This window comes from Ascaphus truei, chromosome 16 (assembly GCF_040206685.1).
Source record: "Ascaphus truei isolate aAscTru1 chromosome 16, aAscTru1.hap1, whole genome shotgun sequence".
Taxonomy (NCBI): domain Eukaryota; kingdom Metazoa; phylum Chordata; class Amphibia; order Anura; family Ascaphidae; genus Ascaphus; species Ascaphus truei.
In genome coordinates, this window is record NC_134498.1 from 34741936 (window position 1) to 34749844 (window position 7909).

At 42.1% G+C, this 7909-nt stretch overlaps 1 long non-coding RNA gene across 1 annotated transcript; it reads left to right on the plus strand.

The window, feature by feature from the left end:
• The first annotated feature begins 1300 nt into the window (after positions 1–1300).
• Positions 1301–7177, plus strand: LOC142467695 (uncharacterized). The gene is made up of 3 exons (XR_012788476.1): positions 1301–1369; positions 5532–5597; positions 6740–7177. It is a non-coding gene; the product is annotated as an uncharacterized LOC142467695 (long non-coding RNA).
• The last annotated feature ends 732 nt before the right edge of the window (positions 7178–7909 follow it).

Below are 7909 nucleotides of genomic sequence, written 5' to 3' on the forward strand. Positions count from 1 at the left end.
AGGAAATCACTCTAGACCACTCCAAAAGTGAAATCTCATCACTTACCGTAGTTTAAAATTCGACTTATTCTCAGACAATTCTGTTGAGATCATGGGCGAGTTCCACAATTATTATAGCACCAGCCTTTGACAACCTTTCAGGGAGATCTTAATGGGCTCATAATCTGACCATATGGGATGGATTTTGGAAGAGTGAATCAGCGAAAAGGCTTGCAGATTGATAAATAATCAATTTGGGAATAAGGTTTACTGTATGTGCATTCGAAAAGGAGGAATAGTCCTTTTGCTCTGGGTGTAGGCATCTAAAGATGTCAAGCATTGTGTATTGTTTAAGGAATGATACTGTTGTTTTTTCACTGGGGGTCTTATATGCTCTATGTTGTGTTCCTGATCGGTCTACGGCGTTGTTCGATGCTAGATTTAGGTCCCTTCCAATTATTTATGTCCCTCTCGCAATTTTTTCCAGGTCCACAAAAAATAACGAAAAGAAGTCCCTACTTGGGTTGTTAGGTGGGTACAGACTGGTAAGGGTAACCATGCTGTTATGGATCAATCCTACAAGAATTATATATCTCCCATTCTTATCATATTTTTGCTGTTCCTATGTAAAGGGTTTTTTGAAGTGAGAGGGGGGGGGGGGGCAGTGATCATATATCCCTCTAGTAAACATACCAAAAAAAAAACTGAAAGTCCCAGCGCAACATACAAAATTACACAACATATAGTACAATACTTCAGTACTTATCTGCTCATGAGTAAGGGTCATCTAGTTATGCCCTTGGCCAAAGCGTTATAAGCCTGCAGCCACTTCACGGCATGACCAATCTGCAGGTCCTAACACTACCTGGCAAAATTCTCATGTACCTCTCATTAATGCTGGAAGGATAAAAACCACCCTGGGTCTGTGATACACAGGATCATGATAAATACTGCTAATTGGAAGGTGGGGCGGGGCGGGGCGAGCTTTAAACCCTGGGGAGTAGCCACACCTCCAAGCAACAGCTGATTTAACCCAGCAAGCTAGCAGAACCCCAACACCCACCCTCACAGCATATATATTAGTGTCAAAAAGCAGTGCTACTCAGCGTGGCACAATACACAAACAAAAACAGAAAGCCCCAGTGCAACAATGACACAACATATAGTACAATACCTTTAGTAAACATATTCAACCCTAACTGGTAGGTTTAAGGGGTGATGCCCAAGGGGTCAGGCGGGGGGTCTCATAATTAATCTACAATGTGTTTACAATGTGCATACACAGTAATCACCTGTTTTTTTTTCTCCTTACCTTGTCTTCAGTGTCAAATTACACCGCGGGATCACATGACCCCTATCCATCGTTTGAAGCCGTGTCGCAGAAGACAAGGTAAGGGACTTTGCAGAGGCTCGGTGTAAGTTAGAGGCCTCACACAATCCCCCGGGATTTAATTTAAATGCCTTGGAGAAGAGCGCTGGACCTCTGCAACCTCCACGCCCCCCTGGAAAATGGCACGTCCCCAGTTTGCGCACCCCTGATCTAATACTACACTATTGAAATATATATATATATATATTGTTTTTTTAATTCATGTAGGATTTTGAATGTATTGCTGCTTTAAGGGACACACACGTAATGATTATTTTAAAGTAATAATACGGTAGTGAAAGATCCAGTGTTACAGCTTGAATGATAGCCCTTGAGATATGAAAAGACAAATGTTTGATTTAACCGATAGTTATGATACCAGAACAAGAAGTCACGTATGCTTTTACCCACTAGAGGTCGCCAGAACACATTCACTATACTCCAGTTGCGATAATAACCCAATCAGCCCCAAATAAAACAGCGACCCCTCCCATAATAACCTTTTTTTCAATCATCAGAATCCACAGAACTCCTACGGAGTCCATTGGTTCGGGAAATATTAGCATTGCATTAGAAAAAAATAGCCCCCAGAAATATCTCCGTCAGCTAGTCATTAATGGAACCCACAAGTGTTAAGGACACGTCCGCCCAATACTATGTCACCATTTGTTTGATGCATTAATCGTCACACACAAAAATACGTCTTTCTTGTGTGTGTTTTTCCTGCAAGCAGAAATGATGATGATGCTACCACGGGTTTCCTTTTATAAATGTGTGAGAGATATCCATAAGGTTACCGGACTTTACTTGTATACGGGATTGTCCCTTATTTCATTGACATGTCCCGTTAAGGTCTGTTGAGATGCACATTGGTACCATATTTTAGTGCCTTGGCATGAAATGCCAGAGCTTAAAATTACTGTAACGTAATAGATTTCTACGTGAGTGTAATAGTGACCTTTTCTCATAGATGTCGCCTTACTAAATTAATAAAACGATCAAGTTAGGACAATGCTTTGGTCATCTCATTAAACCATCACACCCACCCCTATTGGTGTTACTTTTCATGCCACCGCTACATAGTTCAGTGTGCGTTTCTCTCTCTCTCTGCACTGCCTGGAACAAAGATGATGAAAACCAAGGCAGGAGATACCATTCAGCTCGAAGCATTCACAAATCATTCATCGGTGCAAATAGACTTGTGTTAAAGTTCAACTGTGTTGTATGTTAACATATTGCTTTGCGTTTGTCCAGAAACACTGTTACAATACTCTATGGGGCCTATGCAGAGAGCAGCGAATTTTAAAATTGGCGAATTTATTAAAAAGTAGCTTTTTTGGAGAGTTTTATTCTCCATATGCAGAAAAGTGCGAATTCTGGTATGTTTAACATGGATGCGTGTGGCGAGTTTAAATTGGCGAGATGCGCGCTTCAGAAACGTGTAAAAACAAATTCGCGCCTTTTTTTTCCCTTTGCAATGGCCGCGAGCGGCAGCTTCTTGCCAGTTTTTTCTGGCGAGGCAAAAAGGAGACAATCGCGCCATTTTATTGGCGCGAACAGCCGCTAGATGCCGTTCGCGCCTCTCTGCATACGGATATTTTTAAAACTGGCGAGATTGAGGTTCTCGCCAGCCGCGAGGCGAGTTTTACAAATAGAAAAGAAAAATTGGCGCGTTTTTCGGAACTCGCCATTTTCTGCTGCTTTCTGCGCGATTTTCTCCAAAAAATGGCGAATTTCGAAATAGCGCTGCTCTCTGCATAGGCCCCTATGTTGGATAGCAACTCATCAACTCATTATGGCGTCACACTTTGACACTGGATTTCGGCGTGACGCATTATCAAAACTTAAATGTTGCAACTTAAATGATGTCAAGAATCAGAAAGAATTTACTGGCACAAAATTCCAGTGCATTATTGCAGGGGTACGCAAACTTTGCCAGATGCGCCCCCCTGCTCGCGTCCCCCCTCTACTCCCCACTTACCTTGTTTTTGGCGTTAAATGTCACGTGATCCCGCAGCGTGATTTGACACCGCGTTGCCGAAGAGAAGGTAAAGGACGTTGCAGAGGCCTCACGCGACCCCCCGGCATTTAATTTAAATGCCTTTGGGGGATGAGTGCAGGGCCTCTGCCACCGCCGCCCCCTCCCCCCAGAAAAGCCTTGCACCCCCCCAGTTGGCGCACCCTTGCATTATGGAAATTCTAATCTTTAACTCTTTCACTGCCAGAGGTGCCTGAAACACATTTCTCTGTTATGTCTGATTCTTAATTTTCCCTTTGTTACTATTTATTTTAGGCTCCAACATTCTCATGTTAAGTTGAAGGAAAGTGTATTGAATGTGGTAAATCTGTCTTATGCTAATACACACAGGGCTTCTATTGGGTTAGGTTGAACACTACGGATCAGGATAAACAGTATCATCTGTGGGACACTTCTGTGCTTTTCATTACAATTAGGGACAATACCAGCTGTTTCGTAGCACTGTATCTTCCCCTTATGTTGCATAATGAAACAAAAAGACAGGATACCAGCTGATAGGGAAAGAAATGAGATGGCTTTTGTCTATTATACATGAGGTTTCTCTGTTCTTAGCTCTCAATGATGTATTTATGCATTACTGTCAAGTCTCACAGCTCATTTCATTAGATGGTGTCATTATTACAAGCGCCAGCTTTTCACTGAAATATTAACACTTCCTGTGCACCGAGCAATATTATAATATTCTCTTTGTAGTTAAATAGTTCCAAATGTTGGGGGTAAACTAGACGGAATTGCAGGGATAGTGGATCATTTGGGCTTAATCACCAGCAGATATCTGCTTGCAGGTTACAGTTTCTTAGTAATCAAGGGTATAAATTACTAGTATGAAAAACTGTATGGTACGGTACTTCAAAGTTCCCGTGCAGGTCCTCGAGACAATCAGATTTGTTGTACTTTGTGATACCTTTTAGCACACCAGTATAAGAGTCCTTCATAGATAAAATTATAGACTACAAAGCTTCCAAAATCTCAGGTTTCTTCTTGAGTACATATTTAAAGAACAAACCAAGGAGGTTTCAAAAGCTTTGTATTCTATCACTTTATCTATGAAGTACTGTGATGTTGGTCTTCTAATAAAGGTATCACAACAAGCTACAATTACTCTAGTATGGAAAAGTAATGATTTAAAAATACTAATACATTTGTTAAAATGTTTCACGCTGTAAATGACCTGAAATAGGTTATATGAGGCAGCTGTAAAACCCTGGTGTCCCTGACTAAGGTTGCGGACAGGGTGGCACTGAGCGGGCGAGCGCACTCACGCTGGCCGCGATGAAACACATTGCAGCAATGTGTGTGGCCAGCGTGAGCGAGCACATGCGCTAGCTCGGCGCTTAGCTACTCGCCGTAGCAAGCGAAATTAAATTTGTCTCTGGCTCGCCCGCCACGTGAGGGCGAACCAGCTCCGTGATGTCACGGCTGCGCCCCCGAATCGCCCCCCCCCCCCCCCTTGCGCGCACCTAGCCGAGCAGGGAACGTGGCATCACCGCGCATTAGCGCCAGCGCGCCCGCTCCCTGCCTGGCCGCAGCCTAAGTGTACTATGAGACATAAAATGCGTTTGATGTGACCAGAGCAGCCTATTGACACTGAAGAGGACAAAAGAAACAGTGAAGATGCCGGTAAGAACCATTGGAAATGGGCTAGAGCGTCATTTCCAGATGCACCCGTAAATCTGATCACTGTCGCTGTTTCCGGTATCCGTACTCACTGCGCTTGCAGTCAGGGAAGGAAACTTCCTATATTGTCTGATGAGCTCATTGATACTGTAACATTGTGAGGGCAATAGTGCTTTCATGTCCCCCCTTTTAATACAAACGCCTGCACTATATACTCTCTCCGTCAGCACGTCATTCTTTCTCATCTCACTTTGAAGCAGGCGCCAATAATTCTGCAGTTCATCTTTTCCTTAAATGGGAAACTGACACTTGTAAGAATGACAATGTACTGTAAACTAATTTTAACCCTATTCATTCCAGTGTTATTATTCTTATTTATAAATATGGTAATGGTTTTAGGTTGGGAAATCTGGTGTTACCTGGAACTGGAAATCAATGTCACATGGCTTCATTGGAATTACCCAAATGATTGATGTTTTTATCTTCATGTGGCTAGTTTGTGTTACTCAGGGTTTGATTTATACATAGGAATCAAAAAGAGACGCCCACACCCCCATGTCTTATGGAAACTCCATCACTTCATTCTATGAATGGGTAAGCATCCATTCATGCCTTCTCTCCCTCTCACATTCATGTATGTCAACTAAAGAATAGTTGGGGGGGAATGGTCGATTTGATTAAATTCATAAATGTGGCAACTATGATTTGCTTAGAGTAGCAAACAAAACGATCAAGATTGCCCTGTCTGGAAAATGGGCCATTTTCAAACATTTTGTTTTTCTTGCAAGTCACTATCACAGGCAAACATTTTTTGATGAGTGGTTGTTCCCAATGAATAATAATGAGCGAATAACAGTTTTCAAAGAAAATCACATTACCATTGAACAATCATTTAGACTTAAATATTTTTTTTTAATGAATATGATTAATTTGAGCTTTCTGCTCAATTAGCACCTGCATGAGCTAACCGGAGCTTTGCCAATACCATGTACACAAGGCAAAATCTTGCTTTAAAATCAGGCCGCCTTTGCAAGGATGTTCCTACAGTAAAGGATTAATGAGTAAGACACACCAAGTCATAAGTTAGAAGCCTCATCATGGTATCTGGCTGTCCAATTTGTGGGAGAAAAGTGAATCTATATTTAGGAAACATATTTTTTCTTAATAACCTTGTTTTCTGCAAAGGTCTGAAATTCCCTGTACAAATCATAAACTATTTGGTGAACTGTTGCACAGGTACATATCTCAGATGGTTTGGCCAATTTGGGCCCATATTTACAAAGCAGCCCAATCAAGTTAATGGATGGGAAGGTGCCTTAAAGCATAGCACAGTTTAGTAAATAAGGCCATTATTGTCTGAGGCAAGTTATTGTGTGCACTGCCTTAAATTACTACAAGTACAACTTCTTGCAAAGATACAACTTTGTTACAAGTGAAACAGATCCGCTTCCCAGAGGAGTTTATTTATCCCTTCATGACCAGAAAATTGTTTGAATAACAGAGGTTGTGTGGGTTCAACTTCTGATCCTGTTGGGTCTGACACCATATCCCATTCCAACAGGGCCTTAGTCGTGTCCACACTGCTAGACCTGTCACCTAGAAAAGTAGTGGTTGTGGGTTCTAGTCCTGTTGGGTCTGACACCATTCCAGTCATTAGGTTGGTGCCTTAGGCTTATCAACTGGTGACACCGATTAAGCTTGTAAGATCTCTCTCTCTTTTTTTTTTTTTTTTTTAGTACCCAATCTGCTGATGGATTTTAGTGGGCAGGATGGATTTTGTCAAAATGATCCATGGAATTCTGGGAAACCGATTTAGAGTTTTCCACCCATCCCTAGCTGTGTGTCTAATTACAGAACCTCTACCAAACCAGCAAGCCCTTGTGTCAACCGGAAGTTACATGCACTGCATACCGGAAGTGACAGCGGAGTGGTGGTATGGACTGGACAGGGCCTGGAAAGGCGACGTGAAGACAGATGCAGATGGGCACAACACTTCCCATAAAAGTGTGAATGTGATTTTACCTTCTGCAAATGAACGAGTTTATTACTTACCTTTATTTTTTATGATAGCACAATTAAACTACAGTAATATTACGCTTCAAGCTTTTTGCGCTCCCTCTCTGCTTTAGACCTTGAGAAAGGTCTGCTGTGTTGGACCGAAACGTTGGATGAATAAATACTCACCACTTGACCACTATTTTGGAGTCCTACTTGTCATGGTGAGATTATGGCAGGCTGTATAAGGTCACACATAAATATATATAACAGATGATATATATTTATCACGGGGTCTGAACTGGGACGAGTCTTAGATATAATAAAGTATATTTATTCCTTTGGATAGGTGAACACACGAATAATACAGTAACAACCAAGAAGTACACTTACTTTGGGGTTGGGGAATGAGAAGTATATAGCATAGCAATTCTCTCGCAATCAGGTAGCATTCAGATGATAAATTGAAGACAAAGGATACAGGGTGGACATCAGTTTATAAACCTTTTGTGCCCTATCCTTAACCTTGAGTACCGTGGATTGGTTCTCAATTACCTCTAGCCAGTAGTTAACGTGGGAACACTTTTTGACCCATGCCCCCGGCTAGTTGGGATATGCGCAGTAGAGCTCGGGGGTCCCATTTCTATAACCCCTCCTCTATATCAGGAATGCCAGCTAGTCTACCAAATGGAGTACCTGGCAGGAAATCCTTTGTTGTGAGGTGTGAAATGGAACACTTGAAGACTGCTCTGGTTTGAGTAGTCTCCACCCTCATGCAAACAGTGGAGGTGACAAAATCCTTTGAAACATACTCAGGCCCTAGACATTGGGTCGCCTTTCTGGCCATATGCTACCCTGGTATGCAAAGGAATTTCCTCTGAGTTTTACCCATACCTTGAAACACAGTATGA